This window comes from Nerophis ophidion, linkage group LG10 (assembly GCF_033978795.1).
Source record: "Nerophis ophidion isolate RoL-2023_Sa linkage group LG10, RoL_Noph_v1.0, whole genome shotgun sequence".
Lineage (NCBI taxonomy): Eukaryota > Metazoa > Chordata > Actinopteri > Syngnathiformes > Syngnathidae > Nerophis > Nerophis ophidion.
In genome coordinates, this window is record NC_084620.1 from 2,152,981 (window position 1) to 2,180,118 (window position 27,138).

The window sequence follows — 27,138 nt, forward strand, 5'->3', positions numbered from 1 at the left end:
TCATCAGGCGCCACTTGTCCCCTCCACAAGTGCGCGTTATCAGCCGTTGTTCGATGCCCCTGCGCCGACAACGCCGTCGAGGGGCTCTCAGTGGCCATTACGGCGAGCCTCAAATGGACTCTTTCCGCCGCCGTTGTGCGTCTGCGTTGTGTATCTCTCGTTAACGTGGCCCGCCGGGTCACTTTGGCGTCAGGTGAGTTCAAAAAGTGCCGGTGTAGAAAGGCGGCGGCAGAAAGGAAAGCCGTGCGGCGTCCATTAGCTGCGGAAAGTGTCAAATATGCATGAGCGAGCGCGGCTTGAGGCAATTAATACAATTGTTTTCCCCGGGACCGCGTATGAAAACGCACATCCCGGCTCTTCCTCGCTGAGGATTGTTGAATTTTTTAGGCCTGTTAATTTAAAGATTCTTTGGCCGCGGGCTTTTGCTTTCATAATGGATGTTGGCCAACACCCGGGGTCGTACATTTCCAAACTGTCTGCTATGATTTATGTCCAGTGTGGGGACGAAAAAGCTGCTTTAATAAGAATTAAAGCGTTGTTTTAAAGGGGAACATTATCAGCAGACCTATGTAAGCGTCAATATATACCTTGATGGTGCAGAAAAAAGACCATGTATTATCTTTTAACTGATTACCGAAGTCCAAATGGGTGAATTTTGGCAAATTAAACGCTTTTCTATTATTTGCTCTCGGGGCGATGATGTCACAACGGTAGTCAACCCGCCATTTTCTCAAACACATTACAAACATCGAGTCAAATCAGCTCTGTTATTTTCCGTTTTTTCCGTACCTTGGAGGGTGTAACAACACGATCGATGCTAACATGCTATTTAGGCTAGCTGTGTATACATATTGCATTGTTATGCCTCATTTGTAGCTATATTTGCATCCAGCCTTTTCCTCCACCCACATTTAATGCCAAACAAACACTTACCAATCGACGGATTTAAGTTGCTCCAGTGTCAAAAGATCCGAGAGTCCCTCGTCTGCACATTTTACCAGCGATGCTACGACAGACATGGCAAAGAGATGTATGGATACCCTGCGACACTCAAAGCAGATGCATTTCCAACGATAAAGTCGACGAAATCACAAAGGTGAGTTTTGTTGATGTTATTGACTTATGTGCTAATCAGACATATTTGGTCGCGGCATGACTGCCAGCTAATCGATGCTAACATGCTATTTAGGCTAGCTGTATGTACATTTGTAGATAAATTTGCATCCAGCCTTTCCCTCCACCCACAATTAATGCCAAACAAACACTTACCAATCGACGGATTTAAGTTGCTCCAGTGTCAAAAGATCCGAGAGTCCCTTGTCTGCACATTTTACCAGCGATGCTACGACAGACATGGCACAGAGATGCATGGATACCCTGCAACACTCAAAGCAGATGCATTTCCAACGATAAAGTCGACGAAATCACAAAGGTGAGTTTTGTTGATGTTATTGACTTATGTGCTAATCAGACATATTTGGTCGTGGCATGACTGCCATCTAATCGATGCTAACATGCTATTTACGCTAGCTGTATGTACATTTGTAGCTAAATTTGCATCAAGCCTTTCACTCCACCCACATTTATTGCCAAACAAACACTTACCAATCGACGGATTTAAGTTGTTCCTGCACATTTTACCGGCGATGATATTTGGTCGCGGCATGACTGCCAGCTAATCGATGCTAACATGCTATTTAGGCTAGCTGTATGTACATTTGTAGCTATATTTGCATCCAGCCTTTCACTCCACCCACGTTTAATGCCAAACAAACACTTACCAATCGACGGATTTAAGTTGCTCCTGCACATGTTACCGACGATGCTACGACAGACATGGCACAGAGATGTCCGGATACCCTGCGACACTCAATCGTTGGTTAGAAGGCGATCGCCGAATAGCTTCAATAGCTATTAACTCAATAGCTTCAGTTTCTTCTTCAATTTCGTTTTCGCTATCTGCCTCCACACTCCAACCATCTGTTTCAATACATGCGTAATCTGTTGAATCGCTTAAGCCGCTGAAATCCGAGTCTGAATCCGAGCTAATGTCGCTATATATTGCTGTGCTATCCGCCATGTTGGCGTCACTAAATTATGTCACAGGAAAATGGACGATGGATTTAAAGATAGCGAAAATCAGGCTCTTTAAAGCCTTTTTTCGGGATATTCCATGATGGGTAAAATTTAGAAAAAAACTTAGAAAAATAAAATAAGCCACTGGGAACTGATTTGTATTGGTTTTAACCCTTCTGAAATTGTGATAATGTTCCCCTTTAACTCCTCATCTTGGGATTAATCGCTTTGACTACACAAGTGTTGCTCCATTTCTTAACAATCGCGCTGAAGGTTTGACTGGCAGGAAGAGTTTAGTAAAATGTGGTAGATAACATTCATGTTTATATCTTCAACCTACTTTTTTGTTTACCTTTGTGTTCCAATTAGCTCCTCCTGCATGGCGCTTAGCATCAAGGGTATGATTAGTTTTTACTAATTGTTTTTTATCTAGTCTGCACTTTTTGTTGTTATCATTATTATTGGCTTTTATCTTGTTTGCACTTTGTCTGTATTATTTCTATTATCGACTCATGTTTGCCTTATTATTTTTTTTTTCCTGTTTTAATGATGTTGGATCTGTGTTGTTGTTGTTGGGGACAAGTGTTGTAAATTAGCTTTGGCTACAAACACTATGATGCATACATTGGATAATTGTTTCAGATTTCTATATTTTTCGTATCTGTCCCTATCTCAAAAAAACCTTAAATATAATAATAAAAGAACAACATGAACATTGGCATGAAAAATGAGTATGACTTACTGTGGCAAGAACAGAGCATGAAAGGAACACAATGACACCAGGGCTTAAATACTGCCTCTGATTAGTGCTTGGAAGCAGGTGAGCAGGCGAGCACTAATCAGAGACAGGTGGATACAATGAGTAACCATGGCGACAAAACAAGGGAGTGAAAAAAAAAACAGGAACTTAAAGGCCTACTGGAATGAGATTTTCTTATTCAAACGGGGATAGCAGCTCCATTCTATGTGTCATACTTGATCATTTTGCGATATTGCCATATTTTTGCTGAAAGGATTTAGTAGAGAACATTGACGATAAAGTTCGCAACTTTTGGTCGCTAATAAAAAAGCCTTGCCTGTACCGGAAGTAGCAGACGATGTGCGCGTGACGTCACGGCTTGTAGAGCTCCTCACATCCCCACATTGTTTACAATCATGGCCACCAGCAGCGAGAGCGATTCGGACCGAGAAAGCGACGATTTCCCCATTAATTTGAGCGAGGATGAAAGATTCGTGGATGAGGAAAGTAAGAGTGAAGGAATAGAAACAAAAAAAAGAGGGCAGTGGGAGCGATTCAGATGTTACTAGACACATTTACTAGGATGATTCTGGAAAATCCCATATCTGATTATTGTGTTACTAGTGTTTTAGTGAGATTATATGGTGGTACCTGAAAGTCGGAGGGGTGTGGCCACGGGTGTGGTGACCGCCAGTGTCTTCAATGGAAGCCGCGTTTCTCGAAGAGGCAAGGCCGCCGGGCTGAGATTTTTTTTTCCCCTCCTCCACGTTGTAAGCATCTGACAGTCAGGGGCGGCCGGTGGGAAGAGGCAAGAGAGTCCACAGCTGCAGGAGACACGACGCAAGCTCTAAGCTCATCCTGCTTGGCACTCAGCATTAAGGGTTGGAATTGGGGGTTAAATCACCATAAATGATTTTGGTACTTTAACTTTAACTTTTTAACTACGGTAAGAGCCGACTTAATACCACCATTTTCTCACCGAAACCTGCCGGTTGACATGTGGCAGGGAACCATGTTAGCTTGACCGCTCTGTTCCATATTAAAGCTTCACCGTCATCTTTCGGGAATGTAAACAAGAATAGAATAGAATAGAATGAACTTTATTATCATTATATTTGCATATAACGAGATTAAAAACTCCAACTTAAGGTGCGGTAGTGGGAACTAATATGGGGTGAAATAAACGACATAAGAGGTAAAAAGGAAAAACTAACAATTGAAATAAACAGACTACTATCCAATAAAAATAATAAGCAATCCTGTACAATATACAAAACACTAAAGAAGTACAAAATACTGTACAATATACAGAACACTATAGAAGTACAAAATACAAAATACTGTACATTATACAGAGCAAGACAAGAGTACTGAAGTAATAAATAACAATCAGTGTCGGACGAATTGCACTCGAAGGGTAGTATTGCACAGTAGGGTATTAGGGCATGATATTGTATAGGGGTGGATTGTTATTATTATAAGTTAGAGTTCAACATGGTGACAGCTTTGGGGAAGAAGATGTCTCTGAGCCTGTTCGTTCTAACAAGGAAACACGGGCAGTCTTTGTGTTGCTAAAGGCGGCCGCAATACACCGCTTTCCATTTACATCTTTCTTCTTTGACGTCTCTATTATTAATTGAAAAAATTGCAAAAATTCAGCAACACATATGTCCAGAATACTTTGTAATTATGCGATTAAAGCAGACGACTTATAGCTGGGATCGGTGCTGAATCAAAATGTCCGCTACAATCACGCGTCATCATACCGCAACGTTTTCAACAGGATACTTCGCGTGAAATTTAAAATTGCAATTTAGTAAACAAAAAAGGCCGTATTGGCATGTGTTGCAATGTTAATATTTCATCATTGATATATAAACTATCAGACTGCGTGGTCGGTAGTAGTGGGTTTCTGAAGGCCTTTAAAGAGTCCAAAGGTCAACAGAACACAGCCAAACAAGACATGATCAAAAAGACTTGACACTGAAAACACATTTGAGGAGGGTTTTTTTTTTTTTTATGCGCGTGTGAAAATAGCAACATGAGTGAAGCCCGTCTTTGTCTTCTTCCTTTTTCCATGCCGCCTGCCGCTCCCGCACTTGTTTTCAAGCCAGGCCGGTCGGTTATTGATCGCCCGGCGGTCCTCGTGGGCGCAGAAGGAGAAGAAGAAGAAGGAGAAGAAGTGCAGGTGTGCTCGCTGGGGAAGCACTATTGATTGCGCTTAAAGTGACAAGATTGAGAAGGCCCACTTGGACATGTTATCCCCATCGCCGCCGGCACAACAGAGTGCGGCGGCCCCTGGGAGGAGCGCGCCGGATTGATTTCTGCCCCGACCAACCCGGCCCATCAATCAGGACGCCGCCGGAAAATAAGTCTGCCATTTTTCACCGCGTGCGAGTGTAATGCGAGGTTTGACAGTCCGTTTGATGCAACAACAACAAGTGCTAGCGCCAATGCTAATACATGTAGAGTGGAAACCACCGACGGTCACATGACCATCCATCAGGTGCAAGTGTCTGCTGCCAACACCTGGCTGTCATGGCGATGGAACCAATGTGGGCGTGACACATGGCCGCCGGGTTATAACCGCCCCGGGGGTCAAAGCGACACAACCTGCATCTTGACTGTCAGCTTTGATCTTCCCCAAGGGGCGTGGTCGAGACCTGTTGTTTTTTTTTTTTTAACGGTGTCCTTTCAAAATAAAGCGAAATGAAAAGGCATCTCAAAATGGCCAGGGCGGGAAGTTAAGGGTCTAAAGCTGCAGTTAAGTTAAAGTTAAGTTAAAGGTCTACTTACACCCACTACTAGCGACCACGCAGTCTGATAGTTTATATATCAATGATGAAATATTAACATTGCAACACATGCCAATACGACCGGTTTAGTTTACTAAATTGCAATTTTAAATTTCCCGCGATGTATCCTGTTGAACACGTTGCGGTATGATGACGCGTGATTGTAGCGGACATTTTGATCCAACACCGATCCCAGCTATAAGTCGTCCGCTTTAATCGCATAATTCCACAGTATTCTGGACATCTGTGTTGCTGAATATTTTGCAATTTGTTCAATTAATAATGGAGACGTCAAAAAAGAAAGATGTAGGTGGGAAGCGGTGTATTGCGGCCGACTTTAACAACACAAACACAGCCGGTGTTTCCTTGTTTACATTCCCGAAAGATGACGGTGAAGCTTTAATATGGAACAGAGCGGTCAAGCGAACATGGTTCCCTACCACATGTCAACCTGGTGAGAAAATGGTGGTATTAAGTAGGGTCTTACCGTAGTTATGAGCGGAGAGCTTGCGTCGTGCCTCCTGCAGCTGCGAACTCTCTTGCCTCATCCCACCGGCCGCCCCCGACAGTCGGATGCTTACACCGTGGAGGAGGGGGGGAAAAAAAATTCAGCCCGGCTGCCTTGCCTCGTCGAAAAACGTGGCTTCCATCGAAGACACTGGCGGTCAACACACCCCTCCGACTTTCAGGTACGACCACATAATCTCACTAAAACACTAGTAACACAATAAGCAGATAAGGGATTTTCCAGAATTATCCTAGTAAATGTGTCTAATAACACTGTCCTCTTTTTATTCGTTTTTTTTCTAGTCCTTCACTCTCACTTTCCTCATCCAAAAATCTTTCATCCTCGCTCAAATTAATGGGGAAATCGTCGCTTTTTGGTCCGAATCGCTCTCGCTGCTGGTGGTCATGATTGTAAACAATGTTCGGATGTGAGGAGCTCCACAACACAATGTCTGCTACTTCCGGTAAAGGCAAGGCTTTTTTTATTAGCGACCAAAAGTTGCGAACTTTATCGTGGATGTTCTCTACTAAATCCTTTCAGCAAAAATATGGCAATATCGCAAAATGATGAAGTATGACACATAGAATGGACCTGCTATCCCCGTTTAAATAACATCTCATTTCAGCAGGCCTTTAAGTTCCTGTTTTTTTTTTTACTCCCTTGTTTTGTCGCCATAGTTACTCATTGTATCCACCTGTCTCTGATTAGTGCTCGCCTGCTCACCTGCTTCCCGAGCACTAATCAGAGGCAGTATTTAAGCTCGTCTTTGCCAGTCAGTCGCCATGACGTAATTGTGTTCCTTCCATGCTCTATTCTTGCCACAGTAAGTCATACTCGTTTTTCATGCCAAAGTTAATGCTGTTCTTTTATTAGTATTAATAAGGTTTATTTGACTGCCCTCTTTTTATTCTTTTTTTTTTCTAGTCCTTCACTCTGACTTTCCTTTATCCACAAATCTTTCATCCTCGCTCAAATTAATGGGGAAATAGTCGCTTTCTCTCTCCGAATCGCTCTTGCTGCTGGTGGCCATGATTGTAAACAATATGAGAATGTGAGGAGCTCCACAACACGTGACGTCACGCGCACATCGTCTGCTACTTCCGGTACGGGCAAGGCGTTTTTAGTAGCGACCAAAAGTTGCGAACTTTATCGTGGATGTTCTCTACTAAATCCTTTCAGCAAAAATATGGCAATATCGCGAAATTATCAAGTATGACACATAGAATGGACCTGCTATCCCCGTTTAAATAAGAACATCTCATTTCAGTAGGCCTTTAAGTTCCTGTTTTTTTTACTCCCTTGTTTTGTCGCCATAGTTACTCATTGTACCCACCTGTCTCTGATTAGTGCTCGCCTGCTCACCTGCTTCCCGAGCACTAATTAGAGGCAGTATTTAAGCTCGTCTTTGCCAGTCAGTCGCCATGGCGTAATTGTGTTCCTTCCATGCTCTATTCCTGCCACAGTAAGTCATACTCGTTTTTCATGCCAAAGTTAATGCTGTTCTTTTATTAGTATTAATAAGGTTTATTTGACTGCCCTCTTTTTATTCTTTTTTTTTTCTAGTCCTTCACTCTGACTTTCCTTTATCCACGAATCTTTCATCCTCGCTCAAATTAATGGGGAAATAGTCGCTTTCTCTCTCCGAATCGCTCTCGCTGCTGGTGGCCATGATTGTAAACAATGTGGGGATGTGAGGAGCTCCACAACCCGTGACGTCACGCGCACATCGTCTGCTACTTCCGGTACGGGCAAGGCGTTTTTAGTAGCGACCAAAAGTTGCGAACTTTATCGTCGATGTTCTCTACTAAATCCTTTCAGCAAAAATATGGCAATATCGCGAAATGATCAAATATGACACATAGAATGGACCTGCTATCCCCGTTTAAATAACATCTCATTTCAGCAGGCCTTTAAGTTCCTGTTTTTTTTTTTACTCCCTTGTTTTGTCGCCATAGTTACTCATTGTATCCACCTGTCTCTGATTAGTGCTCGCCTGCTCACCTGCTTCCCGAACACTAATTAGAGGCAGTATTTAAGCTCGTCTTTGCCAGTCTGTCGCCATGGCGTAATTGTGTTCCTTCCATGCTCTATTCCTGCCACAGTAAGTCATACTCGTTTTTCATGCCAAAGTTAATGCTGTTCTTTTATTAGTATTAATAAGGTTTATTTGACTGCCCTCTTTTTATTCTTTTTTTTTTCTAGTCCTTCACTCTGACTTTCCTTTATCCACAAATCTTTCATCCTCGCTCAAATTAATGGGGAAATAGTCGCTTTCTCTCTCCGAATCGCTCTTGCTGCTGGTGGCCATGATTGTAAACAATGTGAGGATGTGAGGAGCTCCACAACACGTGACGTCAAACGCACATCGTCTGATACTTCCGGTACGGGCAAGGCGTTTTTAGTAGTGACCAAAAGTTGCGAACTTTATCGTCGATGTTCTCTACTAAATCCTTTCAGCAAAAATATGGCAATATCGCGAAATGATCAAGTATGACACATAGAATGGACCTGCTATCCCCGTTTAAATAACATCTCATTTCAGCAGGCCTTTAAGTTCCTGTTTTTTTTACTCCCTTGTTTTGTCGCCATAGTTACTCATTGTATCCACCTGTCTCTGATTAGTGCTCGCCAGCTCACCTGCTTCCCGAGCACTAATTAGAGGCAGTATTTAAGCTCGTCTTTGCCAGTCAGTCGCCATGGCGTAATTGTGTTCCTTCCATGCTCTATTCCTGCCACAGTAAGTCATACTCGTTTTTCATGCCAAAGTTAATGCTGTTCTTTTATTAGTATTAATAAGGTTTATTTGACTGCCCTCTTTTTATTCTTTTTTTTTCTAGTCCTTCACTCTGACTTTCCTTTATCCACAAATCTTTCATCCTCGCTCAAATAAATGGGGAAATAGTCGCTTTCTCTCTCCGAATCGCTCTTGCTGCTGGTGGCCATGATTGTAAACAATGTGAGAATGTGAGGAGCTCCACAACCAGTGACGTCACTCGCACATCGTCTGCTACTTCCGGTACGGGCAAGGCGTTTTTAGTAGCGACCAAAAGTTGCGAACTTTATCGTCGATGTTCTCTACTAAATCCTTTCAGCAAAAATATGGCAATATCGCGAAATGATCAAGTATGACACATAGAATGGACCTGCTATCCCCGTTTAAATAAGAACATCTCATTTCAGTAGGCCTTTAAGTTCCTGTTTTTTTTACTCCCTTGTTTTGTCGCCATAGTTACTCATTGTATCCACCTGTCTCTGATTAGTGCTCGCCTGCTCACCTGCTTCCCGAGCACTAATTAGAGGCAGTATTTAAGCTCGTCTTTGCCAGTCTGTCGCCATGGCGTAATTGTGTTCCTTCCATGCACTATTCCTGTCACAGTAAGTCATACTCGTTTTTCATGCCAAAGTTAATGCTGTTCTTTTATTAGTATTAATAAGGTTTATTTGACTGCCCTCTTTTTATTCTTTTTTTTTCTAGTCCTTCACTCTGACTTTCCGTTATCCACAAATCTTTCATCCTCGCTCAAATTAATGGGGAAATAGTCGCTTTCTCTCTCCGAATTGCTCTTGCTGCTGGTGGCCATGATTGTAAACAATGTGAGAATGTGAGGAGCTCCACAACACGTGACGTCATGCGCACATCGTCTGCTACTTCCGGTACAGGCAAGGCTTTTTTATTAGCGACCTAAAGATGTGAACTTTATCGTGGATGTTCTCTACTAAATCTTTTCAGCAAAAATATGGCAATATCGCGAAATGATCAAGTATGACACATAGAATGGACCTGCTATCCCCGTTTAAATAACATCTCATTTCAGCAGGCCTTTAAGTTCCTGTTTTTTTTTTTTACTCCCTTGTTTTGTCGCCATAGTTACTCATTGTATCCACCTGTCTCTGATTAGTGCTCGCCTGCTCACCTGCTTCCCGAGCACTAATCAGTCAGTTGCCCTGGCGTAATTCTGTTCCTTCCATGCTCTATTCTTGTCACAGTAAGTCATACTCGTTTTTCATGCCAAAGTTAATGCTGTTCTTTTATTAGTATTAATAAGGTTTATTTGACTGCCCTCTTTTTATTGTTTTTTTTTTTCTAGTCCTTCACTCTGAATTTCCTTTATCCACAAATCTTTCATCCTCGCTCAAATTAATGGGGAAATAGTCGCTTTCTCTCTCCGAATCGCTCTCGCTGCTGGTGGCCATGATTGTAAACAATGTGAGAATGTGAGGAGCTCCACAACACGTGACGTCACGCGCACATCGTCTGCTATTTCCGGTACAGGCAAGGCTTTTTTATTAGCAACCTAAAGATGTGAACTTTATCGTGAATCCTTTCAGCAAAAATATGGCAATATCTGGAAATGATCAAGTATGACACATAGAATGGACCTGCTATCCCCGTTTAAATAACATCTCATTTCAGCAGGCCTTTAAGTTCCTGTTTTTTTTTTTTACTCCCTTGTTTTGTCGCCATAGTTACTCATTGTATCCACCTGTCTCTGATTAGTGCTCGCCTGCTCACCTGCTTCCCGAGCACTAATCAGAGGCAGTATTTAAGCTCGTCTTTGCCAGTCAGTCGCCATGACGTAATTGTGTTCCTTCCATGCTCTATTCCTGCCACAGTAAGTCATACTCGTTTTTCATGCCAAAGTTAATGCTGTTCTTTTATTAGTATTAATAAGGTTTATTTGACTGCCCTCTTTTTATTCTTTTTTTTTTTCCTAGTCCTTCACTCTGACTTTCCCTTATACACAAATCTTTCATCCTTGCTCAAATTGATGGGGAAATAGTCGCTTTCTCTCTCCGAATCGCTCTTGCTGCTGGTGGCCATGATTGTAAACAATGTGAGAATGTGAGGAGCTCCACAACACGTGACGTCACGCGCACATCGTCTGCTATTTCCGGTACAGGCAAGGCTTTTTTATAAGCGACCTAAAGATGTGAACTTTATCGTCGATGTTCTCTACTAAATCCTTTCAGCAAAAATATGGCAATATCGCGAAATGATCAAGTATGACACATAGAATGGACCTGCTATCCCCGTTTGAATCAGAAATCCTCATTTCAGTAGGCCTTTAAACGTTGCTACTAATCAGCAATCGGCGAGTGCGTCCCGATAAAGTGCTGCGAGGCTCACATGTCTTTTCCCACGTCTTCATATAGCCACCCAATCTATACGCCATGCATAATTCATGCAGAGGCCATAAATAGATTTATCATCACGCACTAAATGAACGGCAGTGTGTGAATAAATGTTGAAGGGACATCATCCATCTCCCGGGCTGGGACACAAGTGGATTGAGCAGCGACGTGAATAATGCACGGCGCGTCACATGTTGCTATCAAACACATATTTGGGGGCAGCCACACGCCGACCTAATCAATGGCCTGCTTGGAGTAATCACTGTTTACTTGAGCTCATTATTCCCTCGGCCAATAACGCTATTGTGATGGACGCGGCTGTAATTGGCGGTTGCCAGGACGCGCGTCCGTTGCGCCGCGGAGGTCACCGGGCCTCGCCTCTAATTGCCTGATGAGAGCCCCAACATGTGATCAAAAGTTGCACGTGCTTCGCGGAGGACGCGTCATATGTTGACATTTAGCGTCTAATTAAAAGCACAAAGGGAACAACATGTCCGTGTGACACGTGCAGGTGCTGGTACCTGCGTGCATGATGTACGGCGGCGCTAATCCTCAGCCCGGCAAAACGCAGCCCCGAGATCCCGAGATGATTATAATACATTAGCATGTCGGGGAATTTCATATTAAAGATGCACGCGAGCACACAAATGCTCCCGCTGTGTCGCCTGCATGTTGATTAGCAGCCATAGCAAGGTAACAAATTGGACACTACAGCTACAAAGCTCCAATTAATGTGTCACATCTTGCCAGAATGTTCTCAGGGGACTTTAGTGGCATTTAGTTCCAAAAAATGCACTGTAATTAAGACAAAAAGGTGCACGCTTGGATGATTTGGAAGAAATCAATGTGACATAAAAAAGGACCCTGTGATGACAAAACTGCAATTTTAGTAGCATTTAGTTCCAAAAAATGCACTGTAATTAAGACAAAAAGGTGCACGCTTGGATGATTTGGAAGAAATCAATGTGACATAAAAAAAGACCCTGTGATGACAAAGCTGCAATTAATATACGTCACATGCTGGCAGATTGCTCAAATTTACAAAACCCAAAGCCAGTGAAGTTTATTAAGATCCGTTTGTTGGTCCATTTTTGTTTCATTCTCCGTCTGATCCTCTTATTTCCTGTTTAGTCCGTCACCATGGTTACACATTAGTTTCACCTGCTCCTGGTTTTCTACACACACCTGTTTCTCCTTGATTACTGCCTATATAAGCCGTCCTCTTTTGTTTGTTCAGTCTGGGTTCGTAGTTTGTTCTCATACAACGGTACGTCTGTCATGCTTATTTGCTTACACGCAATTTATTATTATTTTCGCGAGCTCTCATGCTAGGCATTTTTATCTCATTCTTAGCTCTCATGAGGGATTCACAGTGGCAGAGGGGTTAGTGCGTCTGCCTCACAATACGAAGGTCCTGCAGTCCTGGGTTCAAATCCAGGCTCGGGATCTTTCTGTGTGGAGTTTGCATGTTCTCCCCGTGAATGCGTGGGTTCCCTCTGGGTACTCCGGCTTCCTCCCACTTCCAAAGACATGCACCTGGGGATAGGTTGATTGGCAACACTAAATGGTCCCTAGTGTGTGAATGTGAGTGTGAATATTGTCTGTCTATCTGTGTTGGCCCTGCGATGAGGTGGTGACTTGTCCAGGGTGTACACCGCCTTCCGCCCGATTGTAGCTGAGATAGGCGCCAGCGCCCCCCGTGACGCCGAAAGGGAATAAGTGGTAGAAAATAGATAGATAGCTCTCATGCTAAATGTTTTGTTTTTCCCTTTTGTGTGCCTACGTTCCAGTTTAGTTTTACTATTTGTTTATCCTAGCTTTTATGCTAGCGTCCTTTGTTTGTTTTCTTCTACCAGCTCGAGTATTTTTGTTCACTAGCTCCTTTTGTCATTTAAATAAATCTGTTAAACCTTACCTTTGCTGTGTTATCGTTAGACGCATCCTCAAAGGGACAACTTTGGCACCACAATGCCGACCAGACGTAACAGAAGTTGGCACCTTGTGTAAATCGTAAATAAAAACAGAATACAATCATTTGAAAATGCAGTATGGACTGGACTTTCACAATATTAAAATAGACCCACTCAACGTCCATTGCATCCGGTCCCCCCTAGAGGGGGGGGTCACCCATATCTGCGGTCCTCTCCAAGGTTTTCATTTCATATTAAAGATGCACGCAAGCACACAAATGCTCCCGCTGTGTCGCCTGCATGTTGATTAGCAGCCATAGCAAGCTAACAAATTGGACACTACAGCTACAAAGCTCCAATTAATGTGTCACATCTTGCCAGAATGTTCTCAGGGGACTTTAGTAGCATTTTGTTCCAAAAAATGCACTGTAATTAAGACAAAAAGGTGCACGCTTGGATGATTTGGAAGAAATCAATGTGACAAAAAAAAGGACCCTGTGATGACAAAGCTGCAATTAATATGCGTCACATGCTGGCAGATTACTCAAATTTACAAAACCCAAAACCAGTGAAGTTTGTTAAGATCCGCTTTTCGGATCGCCACATATTATTGTTTTTTGTTTCATTTTTGTTTCATTCTCCGTCTGATCCTCTTATTTCCTGTTTAGTCCGTCACCATGATTACACATTAGTGTCACCTGCTCCTGGTTTTCTACATAAACCTGTTTCTCCTTGATTACTGCCTATATAAGCCGTCCTCTTTTGTTTGTTCAGTCCGGGTTCGTAGTTTGTTCTCATACAACGGTACGTCTGTCATGCTTATTTGCTTACACGCAATGTATTATTATTCTCGCGAGCTCTCATGCTACTGTGTCAAATGGGATGGTACAACTACAAATGTAAAGTTCAACTCTTGCCACATTGTTGGCATGCAAAATGTGTATAAATGTGTACAAAACTGCACTGAAATTAGTAGGAAACAGGCACATTTGGATGATTAGGAATAAATCAACAAAAATGAACAACAAATAAGCCCATGAATCCACCGTGACAACCACATTTTTTCATACTTGCAAACCTTGAGACCTGTGAATTCGGGAGATGGGGGGGTATATTGTAGCGTCCTGGAAGAGTTAATGCTGCAAGGGGTTCTAGGTATTTGTTCTGTTGTGTTTATGTTGTGTTACGGTGCGGATGTTCTCCCGAAATGTGTTTGTCATTCTTGTTTGGTGTGGGTTCACAGTGTGGCGCATATTTGTAACAGTGTTAAAGTTGTTTATACGGCCACCCTCAGTGCGACCTGTATGCCTGTTGAGCAAGTATGCCTTGCATTCACTTATGTGTGTGTAAAAGCCGCATATATTATGAGACTGTGCCGGCATACGTTACGACAGGTTGTAGAGGACGCGAAAGGCAGTGCCTCTAAGGCACGACCTCAATATTGTTGTCCGGGTGGAAATCGGGAGAAATTCGGGAGAATGGTTACCCCGGGAGATTTTCCGGGAGGGGCACTGAAATTCGGGAGTCTCCCGGTAAAATCGAGAGGGGTTGGCAGGTATGCATTTTTTTAAAGTTTTAAATATGATGAAAGTATGATGAGGTGGCGACTTGTCCAGGGTGTACCCGCCTTCCGCCCATGTGCAGAAGGGATAGGCTCCAGCACCCCCCGCGACTCTAAAAGGTACAAGTGGTAGAAAATGGATGGATGGAAATATGATGAAAGAACTACACATTTGTAGTCAGAATATTGCCAGAATGCTGTCATGATAATCAATAAAATTTTGTAGAACGGCACAGTAATTAGTAGAAAACATGCACATTTGTATGATTTGTAATACATCAATGTGACTGTTAGACGCCAAAGCTGCATTGAAAATGTGTTTCACGCCTTGACTGACTGCTTTCATTTTGTCAAGATTTTCTACAAAAATGAACAATGACTACCATAGTAAAAAAAAAAAAAAAAAAAAAAACACTCATTTGGATGCACATGATTCCCACTGCACCATCTACATTTTTAAATATAATGGCAAAACTACAAATTGATAGTTAAAATATTGCCAGATTTCTGACTATCAATGTGAGAAATCCAATGCTACAAAAACAAACTTGAAATTATTGTGTTTTGCCAGATTTGAATTTCCAGTTAAAATCCTGTCAGTTTTTTTTTGTTTTTTTTACAAAACGTGCGATGTAATTAATCGGGATGGTCTAAAAAAAGCGTTATTTTACATTTTTATTAAACAAAAAAAATGTTATGATCCGATGCCCGGATAATACTATATTGTTGCTTTGTTCCTTTTTATATCACATTTTGTAGTTTGACCTCTTTATTTCCTGTGTTTGTTCTGTCACCATGGTTGCTCGTTAGTTTTCACCTGCCCTTGCTTTCTGCGCACACCTGTTTCCATTGATTAATGCCTTATTTAAGCCTGCCCCTTTTGTTATTTCGTCCTCGGTTCCTAATTTGCCTTCCTACAACAAGTGACGACTGCTTTGTATGTATATTCTCGCTAGCTTTCACGCTACGCCTTATTTGTCCCTAGCTCTCATGCTAGTAGTTTTTGTTTTCCCTTTTTGTGCCTTTGTGCCAAGTGTAGTGTGTCTGTTTTGTTTCCCTAGCGCCCATGCTAGCTCCTTTTGTTTGCCTTTTCTACCTAGCACCAGTATTTTTGTTCTTAGCCTGTTTTCGAGTTTAATAAATCTTAATTTCTTACCTTACGCTGTGTTCTTGCCCGACGCATCCTTTGAAGAATAAATCTGGCATGGCTATGCCCAGCAACCTACACCCTTTCCGCTCAATCATGTGTTTTTTTTTTGTTTTGTTTTCTTTTCTTGTTGTTGTTCTTTGTTTTATGTGAAGATTGCCGAAATAAAATACATTGATTGATTGATAGGGGGCTTGTATGGTGTGTGGTCATTAAATATTTATTCCAATATATGTTCTTCATGGAAAATGAGACAAAGTCAGTGAGTCTCAGTTTGAAAAATTAATTAATTGTATCATTTTTCTTTTAAAAAAAAATGAAAACGGGTCCCACAGAACCGAACACCACATTATTGATACATTTTGTAGATATCTTACATCTTAAGCCTAACTGCTTTGGGATCATGCATTGATATTTACTGTTTTCAGGGCAAAATGTGCATGTTAGCGTAATGGCTAAGTACAGGGTAATGATGCTTGATGGCGAGGTTTTCTGACGTGACGACAGGCCGTGTCTGAGACACCAAATACATCAATTGAATTCTGTTTAGACGGCGACCTCAGCAAGTTCGTCGTGGCCCCCTGTGGAGGTGAGCTGACAGGCCGCCACTCGGAGACGGCCGCTTATATCAGTCCGTCTTTGTGTTCTGCTCCGTGTTAATTGCTAGATGAGCTGTTAGCTTTGTGGCTAATTGGCTGTGCGGCACACATGGAATACTCGGAAAGGTGTGATGAGGGGAGATCACCCAGGCGCATGAAAAACTGGACTGTGTCTTGCAGCGCGCATGTCAAACACACACTTTCCTTTTTCTCTTGTTCTTTAGATTTTCCATCTCTCTCTCTCTCTCTCTCTCTCTCTCTCTCTCCCTCTGTGTCTCAGTCAGGGCTGAGTGTATCTTGATTAGAGTTCGCCTCTGCAATTTCCTGGCAGATTATTGTGATGGATTGACAAAAATATCAATCAGAGCGAGTCGGCGGCTTGAAAGAGCCTTTCATTAGTGGCCGAAAAGTCGCTTTCTTTTAGCCCCCTCAAGGGCGACGCCAATGTCTTCCTGGGAACTTTCTGCATCGACACTAACGAGCGGGAGCGCGCACACACTCACACAGTAAAAAGTACAACCAGCAAAGTTTTGCCTCGCTGTACACTTATGCAAAACCAACTTTTCTTACCTGTTTTTGTTTATTTGGGATCTGCGTACAGTGGGGCAAAAAAATATTTAGTCAGCCGCCGATTGTGAAAGTTCTCCCACTTAAAATGATGACAGAGGTCTGTAATTTTCATCATAGGTACACTTCAACTGTGAGAGACAGAATGTGAAAAAAAAATCCAGGAATTTTAAAGAATTTATTTGTAAATTATGGTGGAAAATAAGTATTTGGTCAAGCATTCAAAGCTCTCACTGATGGAAGGAGGTTTTGGCTCAAAATCTCACGATACATGGCCCCATTCATTCTTTCCTTAACACGGATCAATCGTCCTGTCCCCTTAGCAGAAAAACAGCCCCAAAGCATGATGTTTCCACCCCCATGCTTCACAGTAGGTGTGGTGTTCTTGGGATGCAACTCAGTATTCTTCTTCCTCCAAACACCACAAGTTGAGTTTATACCAAAATGGATACATGGATGATACAGCAGAGGATTGGGAGAATGTCATGTGGTCAGATGAAACCAAAATAGAACTTTTTAGAATAAACTCAACTTGTCGTGTTTGGAGGAAGAAGAATACTGAGTTGCATCCCAAGAACACCATACCTACTGTGAAGCATGGGGGTGGAAACATCATGCTTTGGGGCTGTTTTTCTGCTAAGGGGACAGGAGGATTGATCCGTGTTAAGGAAAGAATGAATGGGGCCATGTATCGTGAGATTTTGAGCCAAAACCTCCTTCCATCAGTGAGAGCTTTGAATGGTTGACCAAATACTTATTTTCCACCATAATTTACAAATGAATTATTTAAAATTCCTACAATGTGAATTCCTCGAATTCTGTCTTTCACAGTTGAAGTGTACCTAAGATGAAAATTACAGGTCCTATGTCATCATTTGAAGTGGGAGAACTTGCACAATCGGTGGCTGACAAAATACCTTTTTTGCCCCACTGTATTTGTTTGTCATTTGTCGGTATTTTACTTGGTAAAATGTTTGATCCACATGCTGTGCATTTTATTATTTTTACGTTTGTAACGTGCTTTATTTACTACAGTTTTCAAGGTGAATTTGAAGGGAAAGGAAGCCTTCAAATAAATCAGTTCAAGAAAGCCCTTTTGTGATGCGGTTGCGGATGAAATAATTGCCTATCCGCGCATCTCTAGTGTGTAGTGTAGCAAGTTTAACTATTCCTCATCCTCCAGTGATAATGTTACTTTTAAGAAACTGTTTGTTTTTTTTGCCACCTTGGAGGCATTGAGGATGCTTTTTTTAGTTCAATTTCCGACTACATTTCTGTTCAATGCCACACAAATCTTGAAAGGAATAAGCACAAAAACTTGTAATTCCCATTCCGGCAGACTTTATCGTCTTCTCCTGACCGTATCAAACGCCCGATATTCCGACAAGGACTCTGATGTGGATGGCTAATGTACATATCAGCGCAAAGAAGCTCCGTGAGAACATGAGTGTCCCGCAATTGCCGTACAGTGGTCTCCATAAAAATAAAAAAAAAAGCTAGAGAATTATGGCGGCGTCGTGCTCGTCCAGGAGGGGATAAAAGGTGGCGGTAAAGGCCGGGTGAGCGCATGATGCGGCTCCTCTCTCGCATCATTACGTTCATCAGCGCTATCATCATTAGAGCCATAAAAGCCTGGCGCTCCCCTCTCGCTGGCTGCCTCGCTGTAATCTTCCCTGCCTTTTTGCCTCCCCGGCGCGGCGCCGACGGACACTCACAATTTGCATACGTGTCGGCGCCGGCCGCTGCTGTGTGGGCTACGTGAAGAATGCAATTTTCTGGGTGACTTATCGCCCTGCAAGATGGCAGCCGTACGCCACAAAGAGTAGCGTAAAGTGAACGACGACTCGATATTTTGTAGTTATTTTCTTTGGTGAGGTTTGTTGGGCCTACACACCAGGGGTCGGCAACTCAAATTCACCCTTTTAAATTTCGGAAATTGGTTAAAAAATATATATGGTCTTTTTTCTGCAACATCAAGGTATATATTGACGCTCACATAGGTCTGGTGATAATGTTCCCCTTTAAAATGTAATGTCGGAAATTATTGGTATCGGTTTCAAAAAGTACAGAGCGGCAATAAACCTTAAAGGCACGTGCCCCCCTAATCACATAATATATGCGGCTTTTACACACACAGCCATACAGGTCACACTGAGGGTGTCCGTATAAACAACTTTAACACTGTTACAAATATGCGTCGAAAAAGCCATATTGAACCAAAAATACAAAAAACTAATCTTTCTGGAGCTGCAAAAAAATAAATATATATTGGTATTATAATGAAGACAACACATGATGTAAGTGTCTGTATTAGCAAAATTAGCCTACTATCAAAATGAATATGTGTCGCAGGCTGAAGCAAATCTTCGTTGACAGAAATGTTGAAATGTAATATTTATTCTTCACATTTTTACAACATTAGAAACCATTAGTAAGTCAGAGTATACTCAGAAGCTGAGATAACTCCTGGAAATTACTGGCTTTTAATGGCTGAAGATATAGATGTGTGTCCCCAAGTTAAAGGCCTACTTAAACCCACTACTAGCGACCACGCAGTCTGATAGTTTATATATCAATGATGAAATATTAACATTGCAACACATTTTTTTTAGTTTACTAAAGTGCAATTTTAAGTTTCGCACCGAAAAATCCTGCTGAAAACGTCTCGGTATGATGACGCCTGTGCGTGACGTCACGGATTGTAGAGGACATTTTGTGCCAGCATCGTGCCCAGCTATTAAGTCGTCTGTTTTCATCGCAAAATTCCACAGTATTCTGGACATCTGTGTTGGTTAATCTTTTGCAATTTGTTCAATGAACAATGGAGACATCAAAGAAGAAAGCTGTAGGTGGGAAGCGGTGTATTGCGGCCGGCTTTGGCAACACAAACACAGCCGGTGTTTCAGTTTATATTCCCGAAAGAGGACAGTCAAGCTTTACTGTGGAACAGAGATGTCACGCGAACACGGTTGGATTGGACCACACACACAAAGTACAGTGTATTATGCAGCGATCATTTTTAACATTTTGTATTTTGAAGGCGATCGATGTCGTGTGCTATTCCAGCATCAATATCAGAAGCGTTCTCCTGACCGTCACCGTCAGCGTCAGGTTCAAAGCAGTATGGCTCTATCCCTTGTTGCGTTTGGGCCTGGCCGAGTGGTCCTACCACCCTCACGGCTGCCACGGCGCCTCTCACACCACCTTCCCTATCTGAATCACTCCCACTGCCCTCTGGTCCTTTTTTTTTTTTAGTCCTTCACTCTAACTATCCTCATCCAAGAATCTTTCGTTTTCTCTGTCCAAATCGCTCTCGCTGCTGGTGGCCAAGATTGTAAACAAAGTTCAGATGTGAGGAGCTCCACAACCCGTGACGTCACGCGCATATCGTCTGCTACTTCCGGTACAGGCAAGGCTTTTTTATCAGCACCAAAAGTTGCAAACTTTATCGTCGATGTTCTCTACTAAATCCGTTCAGCAAAAACATGGCAATATCGCGAAATGATCAAGTATGACACATAGAATGGACCTGCTATCCCCGTTTAAATAAGAAAATCGCATTTCAGTAGGTCTTTAAAGGAAACAGCAGGCTGTCGTCTATTACAATCTTTGACAAGCTAGGTAATGTTTGCTGTGGTCTGGAACAAAATGGCACACAAACAATTATCAGAAATCCAGCCAATACAACATACAGATAATGTGCCAAACTAAATTATGTACAAAGAAGATACAAGTAAAGGATATTAAATGAGCTAAAATATAGCTACAAATGAGGCATAATGATGCAATATGTACATACAGTCAGCCTGAATAGCATGTTAGCATTGATTAGCTTGCAGTCATGCACTGACCAAATAGGCCTGATTAGCACTCCAACAAGTCAATAACATCAATAAAACCGCACCTTTGTGCACTCATGCACAGCATAAAACTTTTGGTGGACAAAATTGAGACAAAGACGGAGTGGAAGATTTTACATGCAAACAATCTCTTATGTCATAGTCCACACTATGGTGAGTTCAAGAACCGCCAAAATTAGTAGGTTAAAGCATTGTTCACCAAATACTCTCAAAAGTGAAAACATCAATCAATCAATCAATCAATGTTTACTTATATAGCCCTAAATCACTAGTGTCTCAAAGGGCTGCACAAACCACTACGACATCCTCGGTAGGCCCACATAAGGGCAAGGAAAACTCACACCCAGTGGGACGTCGGTGACAATGATGACTATGAGAACCTTGGAGAGGAGGAAAGCAATGGATGTCGAGCGGGTCTAACATGATACTGTGAAAGTTCAATCCATAATGGATCCAACACAGTCGCGAGAGTCCAGTCCAAAGCGGATCCAACACAGCAGCGAGAGTCCCGTTCACAGCGGAGCCAGCAGGAAACCATCCCAAGCGGAGGCGGATCAGCAGCGCAGAGATGTCCCCAGCCGATACACAGGCGAGCAGTACATGGCCACCGGATCGGACCGGACCCCCTCCACAGGGGAGAGTGGGACATAGAAGAAAAAGAAAAGAAACGGCAGATCAACTGGTCTAAAAAGGGAGTTTATTTAAAGGCTTGAGTATACAAATGAGTTTTAAGATGAGACTTAAATGCTTCTACTGAGGTGGCATCTCGAACTGTTACCGGGAGGGCATTCCAGAGTACTGGAGCCCGAACGGAAAACGCTCTATAGCCCGCAGACTTTTTTTGGGCTTTGGGAATCACTAATAAACCGGAGTCCTTTGAACGCAGATTTCTTGCCGGGACATATGGTACAATACAATCGGCAAGATAGGATGGAGCTAGACCGTGTAGTATTTTATACGTAAGTAGTAAAACCTTAAAGTCACATCTTAAGTGCACAGGAAGCCAGTGCAGGTGAGCCAGTACAGGTATATATGTATGTATATATGTATATAAAGGTATATACAGTATAGGTATATATGTATGTATATATGTATATAAAGGTATATACAGTATAGGTATATATGTATGTATATATGTATATAAAGGTATATACAGTATAGGTATATATGTATGTATATAAAGGTATATACAGTATAGGTATATATGTATGTATATATGTATATAAAGGTATATACAGTACAGGCGTAATGTGATCAAACTTTCTTGTTTTTGTCAAAAGTCTAGCAGCCGCATTTTGTACCAACTGTAATCGTTTAATGCTAGACATGGGGAGACCCGAAAATAATACGTGGCGCCGCCATACACACAAACATATTAAACAGTGGGCTTTCTAATAAAAAACATACTAAAGCATAAAAGATATTTTTGCCCCATCAATCATTTTTTAAAATTTATCCAGGGAGCCACTAGGGCGGCGCTAAAGAGCCGCATGCGCCCCGAGAGCCGCGGGTTGCTGACCCCCGGCCTACACTAATGAGGTGTTTGTGTGCTTTTGTGTTACTGCTAATGGTTTTAATATTGTTGAGACAATAATATATTTCATAATGATTGTCAATATCATGCATCTGAAAATGTTTGTGTCAATCGTCCCAGGATACAAAGATGATATTTTTCACTAACTTTACAAAGGAAGTTGGCAACAAGATTGTCACGTGCATTGATATTTGATATCGTGTAATCTGCACTACATGATTTCTTTTTCGGTGCCATTTTTGTTCAGCCCTTCTCAGTTTTTACAAGTTACCGCCAACGATGAAATGACCCATTTTAATAGCTACGGCAGGAGCATATAGCAGTTAGCATTCCATGACCCACAATGCACTTCTGCCATGACCCTCCCCCACCGAATTCTTATTGGTTGACGTGTGTGTGTGACGATTGCTGACATTTTCTTCGTCTCTTCCGCGAATGAGATAAATAATATTATTTGATATCGTGTAATCTGCAGTACATGATTTCATTTTCGGTGTTATTTTTGTTCAGCCCTTCTCAGTATTTATAAGTTACCGCCAACGATGAAATGATCCATTTTAATAGCTACGGTAGTAGCATATAGCATATAGCAGTTAGCATTCCATGACCCACAATGCACTTCTGCCATGACCCTCGCCCGCCGAATTCTTATTGGTTGAAATCAATCAATCAATCAATCAATCAATGTTTATTTATATAGCCCCAAATCACAAATGTCTCAAAGGACTGCACAAATCATTACGACTACAACATCCTCGGAAGAACCCACAAAAGGGCAAGGAAAACTCACACCCAGTGGGCAGGGAGAATTCACATCCAGTGGGACGCCAGTGACAATGCTGACTATGAGAAACCTTGGAGAGGACCTCAGATGTGGGCAACCCCCCCCCCCCTCTAGGGGACCGAAAGCAATGGATGTCGAGCGGGTCTAACATGATACTGTGAAAGTTCAATCCATAGTGGCTCCAAGACAGCAGTGAGAGTCCCGTCCACAGGAAACCATCTCAAGCGGATCAGCAGCGTAGAGATGTCCCCAACCGATACAGGCGAGCGGTCCATCCTGGGTCCCGACGAGCGGTCCAAATCTATGTGACGATTGCTGACATTTTCTTCGTCTCTTCCGCGAATGAGATAAACAATATTATTTGCTATTTTACGGTAATGTGTTAATAATTTCACACATAAGTCGCTCCGTAGTATTTGTCGCAGCTCCGGCCAAACTATGAAAAAAATTGTGATTTATAGTCCAAAAAAATACGGTACATAAATGTCCAATGTGGAGGTTGTTGGTTCTCAGGAGGATGTCAGGCTTTCCCCTGACAGTTTGTCTATGTTTTAGTGTTTTCCTCTGCATTTGTCTGTTTCCTCTGTGTTTAGTATCTCCTGTCTTTAGTTCCTGTCAAGTGCTCTTATTTTGTCAGCTTCCTGTCTTGTTCCCTGAGTGCTGTGTTCCTCCTCAGCGGCCCTGGCCACACCCGTTGCCAATCAGCCTGCTCCTATTTGTACCTGCTTTGTCTTGTGTCAGTTGCTGGATCATTGTATTGTCGTTGCCACATGTCACTCTTGTCGTGCTACCTGTCGTGTCGTTCTGTTACAGCTACTACCTGTCATGCTACATTTTGTCCTGGTCGTCGTAGCGGTAAGCTGTTTCTGTTAGCATTAGTTACTTCCAGTTTTTCTGTTTGCTATCCAGTAGCTTCCATACTAAAGTGCCTTTTTGTTTTCTAGCTTCCAGTGCTAGCTCCCTTAGTTTGTTATTCCGCCCACGTGCGTGCCTTTTGTTTGTTCTTGTTTAGTTTTAATTAAATCATGTTTTCATATTCTATGCCTGCCTCCGTCTTTGCATCTTGGGGTTCATCATCAAATACCTCTGACAGAGGATATTCTTACTTTTCATGGTATAATTATTACAACTAAATGTGTAACCCTGCCAAAATAAAAGTACCAACAATGAAATGATGAATGTCCAATGTGGAGGTTGCTGGTTGTCAGGAGGATATTCTTACTTTTCATGGTATAATTATTAGAACTACATGGACGGTATAGCTCGGTTGGTAGAGTGGCCGTGCCAGCAACTTGGGGGTTGCAGGTTCGATTCCCACTCCCGCCACCCTAGTCACTGCCGTTGTGTCCTTGGGCAAGACACTTCACCCTTGCTCCTGATGGTTCGTGGTTAGGGCCTTGCATGGCAGCTCCCGCCATCAGTGTGTGAATGTGTGTGTGTATGGGTGAATGTGGAAATAGTGTCAAAGCGCTTTGAGTACCTTGAAGGTAGAAAAGCGCTATACAAGTATAACCCATTTACCATTTTTTGTTTAGTCCTTCACTCTCACTTTCCTCATCCACGAATCTTTCATCATCGCTCAAATTAATGAGGAAATCGTCGCTTTCTAGGTCCGAATCGCTCTCGCTGCTGGTGGCCATGATTGTAAACAATGTTCAGATTGGTTTAAATGTAACTTAGATAAATAAATGATAAATGGGTTATACTTGTATAGCGCTTTTCTACCTTCAAGGTACTCAAAGCGCTTTGACACTACTTCCACATTCACACACACATTCACACACTGATGGAGGGAGCTGCCATGCAAGGCGCCAACCAGCACCCATCAGGAGCAAGGGTGAAGTGTCTTGCTCAGGACACAACGGACGTGACGAGGTTGGTACTAGGTGGGAATTGAACCAGGGACCCTCGGGTAGCGCACGGCCACTCTCCCCACTGCGCCACGCCGTCAGATATTGGGTTTCACTATGTAAAGCGCTTTGAGTCACTAGAGAAAAGCGCTATATAAATATAATTCACTTCACTATTCATTTGTTTTCTGCTCGGCGCTCTTTCGCTCTGTGTTATTAAAGCGAGTCAACATTATTGTTGATTCCAAAATATATATTTTTTTTCTATCCATTGGGGAAAATTTAGTTCTGCTACAAAAAAAAAAGAGAGACTTTAAAAAGCAGCAGCCTGATGCAAAAACATGTCCTGTGACAACACGAGAGGGACTGATGGTTTGCGTTCCAGCGTCACAGCTGGCCTCCTGCACTTTCCTCCCCACATGTTCATCCATCTGAAAAAATTCGAAGTCCTCCAAAGGATTTTATAATCGCAAGAAAAATCCAAAACGCCGTGCAACACAACCCTTTCCAGATCACCGTGTTTCCAATTCATGACGACTCTCTGAGACGAGAATGGCTTCCCTTCGACACGTCCCGGTCCGATTGGGTCCGGACACAAAAGGGCACATGTCTGGGTCTTTGAATGTGAGGTGTCGGCGTTTTGATGAATGCTCGACATCACGGGCTCGCTGATAAGCTGGGCGGACTGTCTGATGGATGGCCCCCGTCCTGCTAAGATAAGACTCATTTCTCCACCGCCGAGAGATTTGTGACATTAAAGACCTAATGTATATCACGGCGGGGATCGTACAATGGCCGTGACTTGGCAGGATGGTCCAGAACCCTCAATGGTCCACACGAATGTTCGCCCTTTTGTGTGCGGTCACGACTACAATAACTTAGAACAATTTCCCTGGATCAATAAAGTTTGTCTAAGTCAGGGGTCATGAACCTTTTTGGCTGAGAGAGCCAAGAAGCCAAATATTTTAAAATGTATTTCCGTAAGAGCCATATAATATTTTTTTTAACACTGAACACAACAAGACGCGTGCATTTTTAAGAAAGACCAACATTTCTAGAGAGGTCTCTTATTCTTTGTAATAACATTGTTATTCTGAAGCCAACTGTGGAGGGGGCGTGGCCTGCAGGCCTGCAGCGAAGCAGGGTGTTGCCAGTATCGGCCTCGAAATCAGCGACAGGTGTGTAGATGGCCCACCTGGGCCTTTTTATCTGATCATCTGTCGCTATGTTATAAGCAGCAGCTGGGAGGAGAGACGGGCTTGGGGCTGGAGCCAGAGCGCGAGTGAGAACGAAAGAGAAAAAGACAATTGCTGGAAAGCAACTGAGAGACTTATTGAAAAATAAAACAATATTGTAACCCTGAAACAGGCTCTCATGTCAGTGCTTGGTGGTCTGAAGAACCCCCTGGTTCTTCAGACCACCAACCAATAATAAATAAATGACTTCTTACCTACTTCTTGAACATAAAAAAGCATGACAATGTTTTATATTTTGAACGTTATTTTTAACACTGTGATTAAAAGCTCAGATTTATCTGAGAGCCAGATGCAGTCATCAAAAGAGCCACATCTGGCTCTAGAGCCATAAGTTCCCCACCCCTGGTCTAAGTGTAGTGAGTCTTATTCTGCGTTGTGTAGTTTTTTAAATAAAAGACACTTCGCTATCACGTCGTTTCCTTATTTACTGGAAACCTGTGTTGGAAACACGAAACACATACACAGGTCTCTACTTTCTGGCGGACTGATATCTGCTCCTTCTGATTAAAAAGTCAGAAGGAAGAGGAAGTAAACAACATTTATTCATATAAAAATAATAATTTAAATTACATTAATGTAGCCGAGTGTCCTGGGTTCGCATATTCTGTGTACTTATGTAATAAAATAATAAAGGGGAGTCATGAGAGCAGGTCCGGTCTCCACCACTTCTTTAAAGGCCTACTAAAACCCACTACTAGCGACCACGCAGTCTGATAGTTTATATATCCATCCATCCATCCATTTTCTACCGCTTATTCCCTTTTGGGGTCGCGGGGGGCGCTGGCGCCTATCTCAGCTACAATCGGGCGGAAGGCGGGG

At 42.5% G+C, this 27,138-nt stretch overlaps 1 protein-coding gene and 2 long non-coding RNA genes across 3 annotated transcripts in view; 1 reads left to right on the top strand and 2 right to left on the bottom strand.

Annotated features, from left to right (window-relative positions):
* Window positions 1-1,385, bottom strand: part of LOC133559830 (uncharacterized) — a 1,678-nt gene extending 293 nt beyond the window's left edge. Inside the window, exons 1-3 of the long non-coding RNA XR_009808280.1 lie at window positions 1,270-1,385; window positions 934-1,006; window positions 1-259 (exon numbers count right to left, since the gene is read on the bottom strand). The exon at window positions 1-259 is cut by the window's left edge and continues 293 nt beyond it. This is a non-coding gene — a long non-coding RNA (uncharacterized LOC133559830). The remainder of the gene's footprint in view (window positions 260-933; window positions 1,007-1,269) is intronic.
* The window catches only part of LOC133559990 (uncharacterized), a 135,130-nt gene that overhangs the window by 73,991 nt on the left and 34,001 nt on the right, over window positions 1-27,138 (bottom strand). The gene's annotated exons all lie outside the window — the stretch shown is intronic.
* chrm2a (cholinergic receptor, muscarinic 2a) overlaps window positions 1-27,138 on the top strand; it is a 110,611-nt gene that overhangs the window by 2,681 nt on the left and 80,792 nt on the right. The gene's annotated exons all lie outside the window — the stretch shown is intronic.